Raw genomic sequence first — 14,716 nt, 5'->3', positions numbered from 1 at the left:
AAGGGAGGGGGTGCTGACTCACGCTGCCTCAGCGGCACCTCGGGGACCCACAGCGGGCAGCCTTCTGCGCCCTCCTGCACTTGGGGGCGAGCACGGGCAAACCAGGCTGACGCTCAGTCTCCCCAGCAGATGTGCAAGGGAGGAGGACACGCTAGCCAAGCGGGGAGAAGGAAGTTCCCAGCGGCTTAGCAAAAAGCTGCCCCACTCCTTCCTCTCCCGCCTCACTCCCCTGCCTTTTGCATTTCCAAAGGACGTGCATTTTTACCCAATCACACCAATTAACCTCCCTGGGGAGACCGAGGGGCTGTGGGTGAAGATTTATACCAGACTCACTGACATGAGGAAAGGGTTAACATCCCCTGCAGTTGACATCCCCTCCAGGCATTCCGCTCAGTCCCTCCAACCAGCCCCTGCAGGCTGGAGAAGCAAAAACCTAGAACTTCCTGCTTCTCTGACCCGCCCCCCAACCTCCTGTCAAAACCCACCTCTGCCCTAAGGGCAGGCAAGCCTGAGGTTCTCACCCACCCGGAGCATGTCCCGGAGCATGTTAGCATATCTCCCCTAAGTTAGCATAAGGGTGGGTTTAGAGCACTCATCTTCCAGCCCCCTTGGGCTTCCCACCCAAAATAAAATTAAAATGTGATGTGCAATTCGGTTTGTGTTAACTGGCAATTGCAAACTTTATACGCATGTGCGTGGAAATCACAGGAGAGAAAGAGGCAAGTGTGCGCAGATTTTAAAATTATATTTTGCTGAATGAAAGGGCCCAGGCACGGAGGAGGTTGGCCCCACTGCTTCGTCTCTTGAAGTCTTTAAACCTAAAAACGTGACAGAAACGAAGGAGGTTTGGGTACGCTGGCACGGCACCCCCAACCTCTCCACTCTGACACCCCTCAAAGACAGCCCCTCGTCACTCCGAGCTGTGGATCCTGGAGGGAGGCAGAAGCGCAGCCGAGGATAACTGGAGGGAGAGAGGAAGCCAGCAAAGCCACACGTCAGAGGACCAGGCCCTGTACACAGATTGACCAAGCCAGCCCTGGGCCACTGCCCCCAAACTAAAGCCCTAAAGCTCTCTGAGGTCAGAGCTCGGATCTCCTGTTAAGCAGAGACAAGCCTAGATGCCTCCTGCTTGCAGGAGCTGGCTAATTGCTTTGATTTACACCATCATCAACCCAGCAACGTGGGCAAGAAGCAAATTCCTCCAGGACCCAGGAGCCACTGCAAAAGCTAGCTGAAGTGCAAACTCAGGACACACAGGTAGAGGGGGGATGTCAGCCCACTGTCTGCCCCAGGTGACGCCTTAGAGACACCACGCTCTCTCTGGACCACATTTGCTCCTCCAGGGAGTAAGCATTTCCTCTTACCTTCCACACCCAGTTTTGTCTTGTTTTTTTTAAAATGCAATTTCATTGAGAAATATTCACACACCATATAATCCACCCAAAGTATACAATCAGTGATTCACAATATCATCATATAGTTGTGCATTCATTGCCACAATCAATTTTAGTACCTTCTCATTACTCCAAAATAAAGAAAAGAACAAAAATAAAAAGGAATCCCCAAATCATGCCATACCCCTTACCCCCCCCCATTATTTATTCATTTTTTTGTCTTTATTTTCTTACTCCATTGTCCATACACTGGATAAAGGGAGTGTCAGTCACAAGGTTTTCACAATCACATGGTCACACCTTAAGAGCTATATAGTTATACAGTTATCTTCAAGAATCAAGGCTACTGGATTACAGTTCAACAGTTTCAGGTATTTCCTTCTAGCTATTCCAATACACTAAAAACTAAAAAGGGATATCTGTGTAGTGTGTAAGAATAACCTTCAGAATGACCTCTTGACTCTATTCGATATCTCTTAGCCACTGAAACTTTATTTTGTTTCATTTCTCCTCCCCCCACTTTTGGTCCAAGAAGTCTTTCTCAATCCCTTGATGTCGGGTCCAGGCCCATCCCCAGGAGTCATGTCCCACTTTGCCAGGGAGACTTGCACCCCTGAGAGTCACCACACCCAGTTTTAAGGCTCTGGCGCTGCCCCACGGGCCGTGACATCACTCGCCAGCCTGCCCCGGGCTCACAGGTCGGAGCATACCCCTGGCTTCAGGCCGCGGTCCTGGCTGGGTGGTAGGCACCCAGATCATGTCACTCCTGCTAAAGTTCAGAAGCCACCTGCTGAAAGCAGCCACGGTGATAAGCTGCGCCTTTCCTTGGCAGACAACCCCAGCGGGGGAGAAAACATTTTACAATCCCTCTGAGCTGTCCTTCCAGCAGCCTCGCTAATTAGGGCCTCAAACCAGTCTTTCTGGTCCTGCTCACCAATGACAACCGGACTAACGGAATTTTTATATTTTTTCCAAAGTAAACAATGAGCCCGGTGCTGTCTTTTCCAACACGCCGCTTCAACGTCTAGATTATTTTTAGTAAAATAAACCACCTGTCTTCCAGGGGATGCTTTCAGAGGTAAGGCCGAGGAGGTTTTTCTTTTTTCTCTTTGCCTGGCTGCTCATGGAATTGGGTCTTGGGATCCTCCAGAGTAGGTCAAAGGAACGCCGATTTAATGTCGGTGCGGTCAGGAAGGATGCAGGACCTGAACTTTGTCCTCTGGTCCAAATGTTCGCTTGGACCCCAGCATCTTCAACTAACGCTCCCGCAGCATTGGCTCGGAGGGTGGATTTGTTACCAGGTTTAACTAATTTAAAGTACTTGGAGGGGTGAGGGGATGCAAAGATGGAGACCCTAACTCAATGAACTCACAGCAGAGATGGGAAGACAAGACAGAACCCTAGAAAAGGTAACAGAAGTGCAGAGTGGTTGGACTCCAAATGGCCCCAGTATGGTAATAGTTTAGGTGGCAATTGAGTGAGTTCAATTTTAAAAAGAACGGTGGCAATACTTGGAAAACCGAGCAAACACTTGGTAAGTGGGGGTACTTGGAAAGACATCATGGGAGGAAAGTCTTGAGCGGGACGTGAACCAGAGTGGAAAACACCTGCGCCACTCAGTCCGCCATCTTGCTCTTGCTACACACTGCCCCTGGGCCATCTCACCCACAGCTTTAACTCCCACCTCCAAGCTGAGGCCCCACAAAGCTTTCTCTTCAGCCTGGCCCTTTTGTTTCAACTCCAGATTCCAGTGGCCTCTGAAGAAATCTCACTCGATTGTCCAACTACTGGCTGTAATTATCCATCTCTTAGTTCTCCCCTCCCCTTCCCCCACCTCCCACTTTGGCTCTTGTTTTGTTTTGTTTTTTTATCTCCCATCTCTGGGCATCTACCAAAGCAAGATGCCCAAACCAGATGACTTAGACTCACTGCAGACAGCTCCTTCCCCCTCACTGTGCCCCATAGCCAGACAACTACCAAATCCAGCTGGTTTTGCCTTCTGAATGCCCCCAGGAACCAGCCCCTGCTCTCCGCCCCCACCAGTCCACTTTGTCTTAGTTTCAGGTCCTCAAGATTCCTGGCCGAGATAGTTGCCATTGCCTCTACCAAGTCTCCAACTCAGCTCTTGCTGCCCTCTGCTTTCTCATAGTTGGTTAATCTTGCTAAAACAGCCTCCTGCTAAACCCTTCCTCCTTGACCCTTGGTTGAGTACACAGTGACACTGCTCTCCGGCGCTTGGCTGTAAACAGTGACCCAGGCCTTGCCCCGAGACTGGGAACCTTGGCGTGCGCAGCATTTTAAAATAATGGCTTCCAAAGCTCAGCACTTCCTTAGCAAGACTCACTGGTTAAAATAGGATGCTGTCAGATGGTGTATGTTGTTAAAGACCCCCGCCTGTAGGCCGTGCGTTAAGGCCCCTAGCTGCTCTGTTTCTCGTGGCCTGCTCCTGTGCCAAAGTTGTTCTCTTTAGCTCTGCATGTGAGCCTGCCAAGATCAGGCCCATCTACCTTCCAGTTTCCCTGTCTGCTGAGTTCCACCCACCTGAGGGTGTCAGATCAGGCCAGGCTCTCCCCCTCCATGCACGAGCACAGCGTCATCTCCTCGGCATGCAGTGCCTTTTCCACTGATTTCCCTGCCGCTCAGTAATTCTCAACCAGGGGCAGTTTTGTCCTCCCAGGACATTTGGCAGTGTCTGCAGACATTTTTAATTGTCACAGCTAGGGGATGGTACAATCACTGGCATCTGGCGGGTAGAGCCCTGGGGTGCTGCTGAACATCCTACAAAGCATGGGACAGCCCACCCCCAACAACAAAGAATTTTCCAGATCAGACTGTCAATATTGCCAAGATTGATAAGCCCGCATCCATCCGGCTCCCCCAAAGCTCTCCTATCCTCCACTAAAAGAGAGAGAAGCAGTCTCTCCTAAGAGACCCGCATCATCAAGCCCAATCCTCTGCTTTAGCAATTACCACATTGCACATGATTGTCTACGTGCCAGTCTCTTCCCCCAGCTCCTTGAGGGCAAGGAACACGTCCTACTCCTTGTCTTATGCCACTGGTACCTGGCACTTACTAAGATCTCAGCGACTGGCAAAAATGTGACTGACGTGCAAAGCAAAAGTTACCTGAGTCCAATCGAGACAGAAAGATAAAGAACTTGCCCTTGAGAATAATGTCCCCACCCCATTCGGAGAGTCGCATTCTCTCCCATTTCCGCTACCACTGGTGGCATTTTACATATAGAAACCACGATGCACTAATTGTCAAAGAGAACATCGATTTTAGACATGGATTGCTTTTTAGCTTCAGCTTACTCAATAAAATTAGCTGGTGAGCCAGTTGGTCAAGGTCAAAAGTGTATCTTGAATAGCAACAATTGTTCTTCACCAACCACAAAAGATTATGTATGTTCACAGTGGACGTGTCTGCCTTGTGAAAAGTGAGGAAAGAGGGGAAAGAACATCAGTGAGAAGAACAAATTCTTGGGAAGACTGTAAACAAAAAAAAAAAAAAAAAAAAAGGAGACACCCTCAGACCCCCAGGAAGGCACTACCCACCCTTCTGGCCCCAATGCAGTGAGGCAGTGAGGCTGGAGGTAAAAAAAAACTGTGGAAGGAGAAGGTCAAAGCCTTCCAACAGCAAAGCCTGCCCCAGGCAGCTAAGTGGACACCCAATCAGTTAGTCAGCAAACAAATGCATGAAAAAGTGAAAAGTGTGCAAAATGTAAAACAAATCCACTTCGTTCCCGCCCTGCTGAACCAATCATCTTCTTGATGCCAACCAAAAAAGATGCTGGACAGGCCCTGCACCCACCCACCCATGCTCCCCACAGTCCCTGTCAATGTCAGAATGCCCTTGAGTCCAAGAGACGAGACCAAAAATTCAGTCAACCAGAAAAGTGGACCTCAAGATAAGGAAGTGCAGATGTTAAGATGAAAATGTGAAGGAAGAGGGCTACAGAAAAAAGAAAAGCAGACAACATGAAAGAAACGAATTAGAGACAGCAGACCTCCCCTGGGCCTTGTGTGGGTTTTGAGTTCCATTTGCAAAGGGACCACAGGTTAGTTGAGAGACTCGAGGTAATTGCTGACCCCCAGCAGCCCATGTGGAAACCCTCAAACCTTTAGAAGGGCTGTGAGTGAGATCTTGTTCTCTCACCCCAAAGAGGATGCAACCTCGTCTCAGGACCTGGCCCATATGGGCAACTGCTAACTGCCACCATGAGCCCCTTTAGGACGAATGTGTGTGTTAGCAAGAGATTCCTGTTGTGCTCTTATTGTTGTATTTGCTATTGCATTTGTGCTGGTTTGGATGTATTCTGTCCCCCAAAACACCATTATCTTTGATGCTGTCTTGTGTGGGCAGGAAACATATTGATGTTGATTGGGTTGGAGACTTTTGATTGGATGATTCCATGGAGATGTGACCACTCAACTGTGGGCAAGATCTTTCAGTGGTTAATAACCATGGAGGTGTGGCTCCACCCATTCAGGATGGGCCTTGATTAGTTCACTGGAGCGCTATGAAAGCTCAGACAGAAGGAGAGAGCTTGCTACAGCCAAGAGGGACACTTTGAAGAATGCACAGGAGCTGAGAGAGGAACTGCAGTTTACAGAGACATTTTGGAGACAGCCTTTGAAAGCAGACTTTTGCTCCAGAGAAGCTAAGAGAGGACAAATGCCTCAAGAGCAACTGAGAGTGACATTTTTGAGGAGCTGCAGCCTAGGGAGGAACGTCCTGGGAGAAAGCCATTTTGAAACCAGAACTCCAGAGCAGACACCAGCCATGTGCCTTCCCAGATAACAGAGGTTTTCTGGACACCATTGGCCACCCTCCAGTGAAGGTACCCTTTGTTGACGGACACTTTATGGCCTTAAGACTGTAACTGTGTAACCAAACAAACCCCCTTTTATAAAAGCCAATCCGTTTCTGGTGTTTTGCATTCTGGCAGCATTGGCAAACTAGAGCAGCTTTTGATAGGAAAACTCTATCATATGATAATGTCCCCTAAAGATTAAGGTCCTCAATGGGCAGGATGGCACAGGTAAATCAGGGTTGTACAAGGACTCACTGAAGAAATATTCTAACACCCAAAGGTGTGGCTGCAGGTCCTAGGATATAGCAGCAGTTGCTGCTACTACTGAAGAAGGAGGTCCCTGCTTCTTCTCACCAGCAAGCCCAGGATTAGGGCTGGTTCTTCAGAGAACTTCAGTCCCCTACCGTTGGCTTCTAATCTGTCTTATTAGGGTACAGAAGGGTCACTTTTAGGAGCTGGTCCTTCCCATGGCTCACCTTGAAAGGATTGGTCAGCCTCCAACTAACCTTCTCAGCTGCTTCTCCTGGTTTCTCCTCGTCTCCCCCTAAAATGCTGACTGTCCATTGTCTTCAAGTCTTGCTTGGAAACCAGGTAAATGATGAGCAAGTGTGGGGTTTGGTTAGGGTAGGTAGCAAGGTTAGGCCGACATACCCAAGAAGAGAAGATGTGGGCGGCTATCCAGATAATTCTGAGGAAGGTGATTTTAGCCATTATCCTCTGCCCTTGGTTATGGGAATGTATAAGGGGAAAAGAGGTTGGTCTAATTCTGTGGTTCTCAAAGTATGGTCCTGAGGACAGCAGCATCAGCATCTGGGCACATGTTAGAAATGCACACTCCCCAGCCCCACCCAGACAGGCAAGGAAGAGAGGAAAGCAGGTGATGCTGAAAAAGAGAGTCATAGAGAAGGGTAGCAGGGACCCCCAAAACACAGACAGCAGCCAGGCAGGAGGGAGGTGGGTAAGTGCTGGGATCTGCTTTTCAGCCCATTACTCTTGACCAAGCTCCCTCACTCAGCCACTGCTATCTACTTTTTAAAGAAGTCACCTGGGAGGTGATGGGAGCACTTGGGCTGCCAGTCACACCTCCAGACTTTAGGGCTTTCAGCAGCCTACAGACCTGAGCTGGATGGTTCTGCCAGATCATAGGGATACAAGGGAGAGTTTGGGGTGCAGTTACCAAAACATCCCGTGAAACCTGGGCCATGAAATTGGGTAGCTCGGACTTCCAAAAATCCACCAAGCAACCATGCAGTGGCTTGGGTGTTCTCTAAAATCGTCTAATGAACCCTCACCTGATTAGGGGAAAGAATGGCACGTCCTTTATCATCATTATCACTTATGGATAAATTTAATCCGATACAAGTGTAACTTCGATCGGGGATTCCAGAGGAACACCAGAGCCCAGCTCTTGTCCCTGGGGCTGGAAGGCAGCAAAGGGAGGAGTTGTTTGGCTTCCATCAAATCTTTCTATGTATGAAACCTCAAAATGCATGCCAAGCCCAAACTCATACACTTTGAGATTTCTAGGGCTGCCAGCAAAAAGTACCACAAAATGAGTGGCTCAAAATAAAAGAAATGTATTATCTCACCATTCTGGAAGCCAGAAGTCCAAAATCAAGGTGCTTCAGGGCCTGGCTCTCTTTGAGGGCCCCAGGGAAGACTCTGTCTCATTCCTGTCTCCTGGGTTCTAATGGTGGCTTGCTGGCAATCCGGAACCTTCTCTGCCTCAGTCGCCACGTGACCTTCTCCCCTCTGTCTGTGTCCAAATTCCCTCTCCTTATAAGGACACCAGTCTTATTCGATTAGGGTTCACCCTAATTCAGCGTGGCCTCACCTTAACTAATCACATCTTCAACGGTCCTTCGTTGGACCCAATTTCCACCTACGATCACATTCACAGGAGAGAGGTTAACTCCTGAGCATGTCTTTTGGGGGGCATGATTCAACTCACAGCACACGCCTCACCAGGGTGGATGGGAAAGGTGAAGAGTTGGACCTGGGGGCCTGTGCATCCTCTCTCTTGGGAACGTGTGCCCGTTGTTTGTCTGTAACTTTCATTAAAGCCTCTGAAGTTGCCCAGTTAATCACTACAGATGATAAAAAGGTGCGTCCCCTGAGGATAGTCCTTCTATCAAGGCTAGACCCCCAAATCCGAATGTCTATGGCCAACCTGACCCTAATCCATCCTACTCAGATCTTTAAAAGCCACCCTCATACAGTAGGTTTGGCAATGGGAATTTACCCCAGCTGCACAAGACGGACATATTTCATAAAGGAAAGAGAAAGAGCCAGAAGGAGCATCATTAGCTGTCCCTGAGTTAGTAACCCAAACAGCCAACAGAAGCCAGAGGGCTTGAGTATCCAGTGTGTTACTGGGTGGACAAGAGGGGAGCTTTCTTTCTAGCTTTTCGGGGCCCTTCTGGATTATGGTCACACGCAGGGGTCCCTCCTGACTCTGTCTCCGTTCTTACCAAAATAAAAAGGGAGAAGGAGGATGTTAGTTTGGTGGTGGAGGAGGAATGGACAAAGAGGAGGCGGGGAAAGGCAGGGAAACCCATGTCAACCACTGGGAACAACAAACTGGAACCACAGAGATACAATTTTGTCCTTGACTTACTGGTCTGAGAAGTGAGGATGAGGGCAGGAAAGGAGGGAATCTGCATTTCTAAGAGTTCTTCCCACAAATGGTAGCCTTTTATATTGAACCAGCATTTCACCCCATTTGCCGGAGCTGAAAATATACATCTTTTTCATATACATATACATATACATATACATATACATATACATATACATATACATACATATACATATACATATACATATACATATACATATACATACATATACATATACATATACATACACATACACATACACATACACATACATATACATATACATATACATATATATACGTATATACACACACATACATATTATATTGGTCCCAGAAGCACCCACAGCATGACAGGGGAGGGCAGATGGATATCCAGGATAAAAATTGTAAGGGATTTCCTCCAAAGAATACCAATTGTTCTGTGCTTTTAGCTGCCCTACTTGATCGTCAAGCATTTCCACCTGCTTTATAGAATGCACACCAGCAGGCAGGAAGACAACAAAAAAACCGATTCTCAATAATACACCACAGTACAGGAAATTTAGAACAAATTTCTACATGCTATTTGATAGTATTTTGTTACCCCTTTAACACCAAAAATAAAAATAAAATGAGGATCTACATGAAAGCAGTCTGCAAGCTCTAAATTGTTACACAAACATCATTTTACGTGCTGTCCTATTTGGATAGAAGTCTACAGTTTTCAAAGCACATTCATATATACATGCTCATTATTTATCCTCCCCCAAAAAAATGTGGAGATGGGCCAGGCAGGTGTTGCCTGCATGATACAGAGGAGAAAACTGAGAGTTGGGGCTTATACAACTTGCCCCGGACCAAGAAATGGTAAGTGGCGAAGGTAGAATTCAAATCCAGAGTCCCTAACAAAAATAAAGAATTTTACTGATTCGATTAGAAAAATATATGATTAGTGCTTGCTGTGACATTATGTTGGAGGGAGTACAAAAATGACAGACCACCCAATAGGGTGAAAAGCATGTGGCTATGGGAGTCAGATACGAGTGTGTGCACTAAGTGCTTGTGTGTGCAGGTGTGTGTGCATTTGGGGGTGTGAGCATGTGTGTGTGTGGTCATTCATGTACATGCATGCGTGTGTGCATGGGATGTTTGTGTCCAGAACACACCTAACCCTTTCCCGCACTTTTACCTCTATTTACATGCCATGGATCCCCTTCTCCCCCAAACCAGGAGCCCGGGACAAGCTTGCCCACCCAGTGCTCTGCATTTGTCTGCACCGCTCTTTTGAAAACTAACCACTTTCTGCCTAAAAAGCAATTTCACTTTTCATGTATTTACATCCCGTTTCCCCACCCTTCAACTATTCCTACCTGGATATATGTCCAATTTAGTTCTGCAGTTCACTCTACCACAGAGTTCCAGATTTGTTTTTAAAAGCTTTCCCTGAATCTCAGTTATCTGCTGAGAAGGAATTATTTGCTTGATAACAGCCTGAGTCTCCGTGACATTACAGCGTCCTTCGCCCAAGGTTGAAAAAACATGAAACAAAGAGCCTATAAATCTCCGCCACCCGCAAACCAGGATACCACGTTCTCCGTCACCCAGGCCATGTGCTCCCGTGCGAGTAGTGTTGAGAATGTTCATTTTCTTTGTTTTTGCTTTCTTCTAGGAGGTTTTCCAAAATAAAGAGTTCTTGCAAGCTGGCACTTCCTGTATATGGGGAGCCAGCGCAAACGGCCTCTCCCATAGTGCAGTACTGGGTAATTATATACATTATAGGAGCAAAAACGCCTGAAGCACTAGGGATTCGACAATGTGTTAAATTCCAGACGTGAGCATGTGAATAACTTCTCTCTCCAGGGAGGCTGATCCCGTGTGCTTGCTCTCAGAGCTGGCCTGTACCCAACCCTCAAGCCCTGAGAGAACAGACACGCCACCGACTCTTGAAAAGTTGGCTTTGGGTTAAGAAGTTCTTTGCAATATGATTATTTCACCGGGTAAACTAAATGCAAGTGTGTCCCATTTCAACAGGTAGTATTTTCAAGGTTGTTTTTGGTGCTAGGCTAACCAATTAGGGCTAAGAATTTCTTTGCAATATGATCATTCCACCAGGTCAACTAAATGCAAAAGTGTCTTCCGATTTAAACAGGCAGTATTTTCAAAGTTGTTTTCAGTGCTAAGCTAACCAATTATCCCAGTTTGTCTACCCTTGAGGGGTTTCCCAGGATGCAGGACTTTATGTGTTAAAACTGAGAGAGTCCCAGGCCAAACCTGGACAGTGGGTCAACTTATCAAATGATGTAAAACTTGCAACCCAAGTGGAGTGCATGAGCTTTGGGGGTGGGAGGGCTTCCTCTTGGTTAAGGGATTTCGTTTTTCTGAACTTGTCCCTGCTTTGGTCCTGAAACAGGCATACTATCACTAGCCTCATAGTTCTGCTATGAGGATTAAACTGTCTCTCATTTGTGTCCATGCACACAGCCAGCATTTTCCCCAGGTCAGCAGGTCTAGTGAGCAGGTGTGAGATAGGGTGCAATCAGCCCTTCCCGGTGTCCAGAACTGGCACAACGTAGAGTTTCACTCCGAAAGGTGTCTCTGCCAAGAAGGCATGTGACATGCTGAATCACGAGGTCAAAGCCAAGGTCAGGGTCCAGAACATCAGGCTTGGCTCGGGGACTCTGTCTGAATCTCCCAGGGCTGCCATAACGAAGTGCCACAACCTCAGTGGCTTAAAACAACAGAAAACTGTTGTCACACGGTTCTGGAGAACACAGAAGTCTGAAATCAATGGACCATGTTGCTTCTGAAATCATGGAATCCTTCCTTGCCTCCTCCAGCTTCTGATGGTTACTGGCATCCCTGGTGCTCTATGGCTTGCAGCTGCTGCACTTCAATCCCCTCTTTGTGTGCATCTGGCTCTGTGTCCAAATTTCCCCCTCCTTATAAGGACGCCAATCACATTGGGTTAGGGCCCCCCAAATCCGGTTTGGCCTCATCTGAACTAATCATGTCTTTAAAGACCCTGCTTTCAAATAAGGTCACATGGGCAGGACTCGGGGGTTAAGACTGGAACACGTCTTTTCTGTGGAACACAACTCAACCCATAACAGAAACAGACCAGTTTTAATATTAATGTAGGAGCCCGGGGTCAGCGTTGAGACCCCTAAGCTAGAGGGGCATGGCGGGTGTACAGGCAATGGCCAGTAGAGGGGCGAGGTGCAAGCCAGACACAGTCCTAGGAGATCTGTGGTCAGAAGAAAGAGGAAGTCAGGGTGTGGGAGCCCAAATGGTGCTGGATTATCAAGAGCCCTCATTCACTCACTCATGCAGATCAGGGAGAAATTTCAACCTCCTGAACGTGGCAGAGAAACCAGAAATATGAAGGGAAAAAAGACCTCCAAGCTGCCAAAGTGAATGTCACAGTCCCTCATAAAAGGCCCCTCTCAGGCAGCTCACAGAGCCTGCTATTAGTTTTTACATGATTCTGAGACTTTTGGTTATCTGTGTTCCATTGTAGCAAAGAAGGCAAAAATTAGGACAAGAAATGCCACATGCTGGCACCCAGTGAGCAGAAAGCTGTGTCGGCCACCGGTCTATCGGCAGTGGCGGAAACAAAAGCAATGACGAGGATGGCTCTGTCTGGGGCCACTTACTAGCAGGCACACCGAGACCTCCAGGGTATACAAGGACCACCTACTGCTCCACTGACCTTCCGGCAATTTCCCAGGATGGCCCTTGTTCATTTGGCATCTAGGTTCCTCACTCACTCACTGTTGGGGGTGAACTGTGTCCCCAAAAAGATGTGTTGAAGTCCTGACCCCAGGCATCTGTGAATGTGACCTTGTTTGGAAATAGAGTCATTGCAGATGTAATTTGTTAAGATGAGGTCATCCTGGAGTAGGGCGGGCCCTTATCCAGAATGATTGATGCCCTCATAAGAAGGGGAAAGGAGGCACAAAGACAGAAGTACAGAGCGATGACGGCCATGTGACGATGGAGGCAGACTTTAGGGTGGGGCAGCCCCTAGGCTAAGAATCCCAAGGAGTGCCAGTAACCCCGAGAGTCTGGAAAAGGCAAGGAAGGATCCTCTCCCAGGGCTTTCAGAGGGAAGGTGGCCCTGCATGTAACTTGAGTTTGGACTTCTGGCCTCCAGAATTATGAGAGAATAAGTATATGTTGTTGTAAACCACGTAGTTTGGGGCAATTTGTTATGGCAGCCCTAGGAAACTAAGACACTCAAAAAATAACTACTTGGAAGAATGGATAAATGAATTGTGGCATATTCATAAAATAGGGTACTCCACTCAGCAATAAAAAAGGATGAACTATTGCCAAGGGAGACAATCTTCAAAACACTCTTTTACAGCAGGGAGCCAGATGCAAAAAGAAGTCCATACTGTATGATTCCATTTATATGAAATTCTAAAATAGATAAAACTCACCTATGATGATAGAAATCAGAAAGTGGTTCATTCTTGGGGGCAGGGAGGGATCCACTAGAAAGGGGGCATGAAGGAACATTCTGTGGTGATGGAAATGTTCTATATCTTCTTTGGGATGGTGATTACACAAGAGTTTACAATTGTCAAACATCAAATTGTACAAAAAATATGTGCATTTTATTGTATATCAATTCTATACCAATTTTAAAAGTTTCCAAAGATACATTTATTGATGGTGTTTTTCTGACTCAAAAGTACTGCATGTCATGTAATTTATTTAGAAGTTTAAAAATCAAAATGAGTTAAAAAACAATAAATTCACTCAAGATTTTATATATATGTACATGTATGTATGCGTAGAATTAGATGGCAGATAGATAAATAGATATGATAGAGAGAGGGTTGCATGATTGGGTGGGTGGATGGACAGATGGATGGATGGATGATGGATGATGGATGGATAGGTGGGTGGATGAATGGATGGATGATGGATGGATGGATGGATGATGGATGATGGATGGATGGATGATGGATGGATAGATGATGGATGGATATGTGGATGGACGGATAATTAGTCCCTCCTATGTACCTGACATTGTACTCATCACTGGGAATCCGAAGAAGAAAAACCATGACCTCTGCCCTCTTGCTGATGATAGACATATGACCAAATGCTGACCATATAGTGGGATAAGGTGCAAGAAGAGGCTGGATCAGGAAGGGGTAGAGTGGGTCTCGGAAGACTTCCTAGCACTGGCACCATTTGAGCCACATCTTGGAAAATGCATATATCACAAAGGGAAGGGAGAAGGAGAGAGATGGAGAATTTCAGGCAGAAATAGCATATGCAAAGAGAGAGGGACAAAAAGTGTATTTTAGGGGGGAAGGGGAGAGAATAAATGAATCCAGTGCAGCTGATACATGAAGTGCATGAGAGAAGCAAAAGGAGATGAAGCTGGGAAGGCAATATGGGGCAAAAGGGTGACAGGCATTTCAATTTTGTACCATGGCCAGCAAGAGCCTGTGGAGTTTTCATGGATGTTTCAATTAAGAGAGTGAATGATCAGAATGGTTTTATCAGTAGATAACTCTGTGGCAAAGTGAAGGATGGATAAAAGGGGCAGATGATAGGGCAAAGGGACCAGTTACCAGAGCTGTGGAAGCCAGCAGAGAGATAAGGAAGGAGCACGTGAAAGCAGGGGAAAAGGGGATCAGGCTTTTGCAAAAGAGAATCTATAGGATTTAGCAACGATGTGTGGTGTTGAGAAAAAGAGAAAGGGGAGAGCTGAAGGCAAAGTTGAGATATTTAGCTTGGGCATTTGGCCCAGAGGTGACTCCTTTAATTGGAGTAATGACTAAGGGAAGAAAGGCAAGCAGTGAGAAAGTTGCTTCAGGGAACTGGGGAGCTTCCAGGTGGATTTTTCCAGTCAGTAGCTGGAAAAAAAAGTGTGAAGTTCTGGACCA

Source organism: Choloepus didactylus, chromosome 7 (genome assembly GCF_015220235.1).
Source record: "Choloepus didactylus isolate mChoDid1 chromosome 7, mChoDid1.pri, whole genome shotgun sequence".
NCBI classification, from domain to species: domain Eukaryota; kingdom Metazoa; phylum Chordata; class Mammalia; order Pilosa; family Megalonychidae; genus Choloepus; species Choloepus didactylus.
This window is presented reverse-complemented; position numbering follows the sequence as displayed.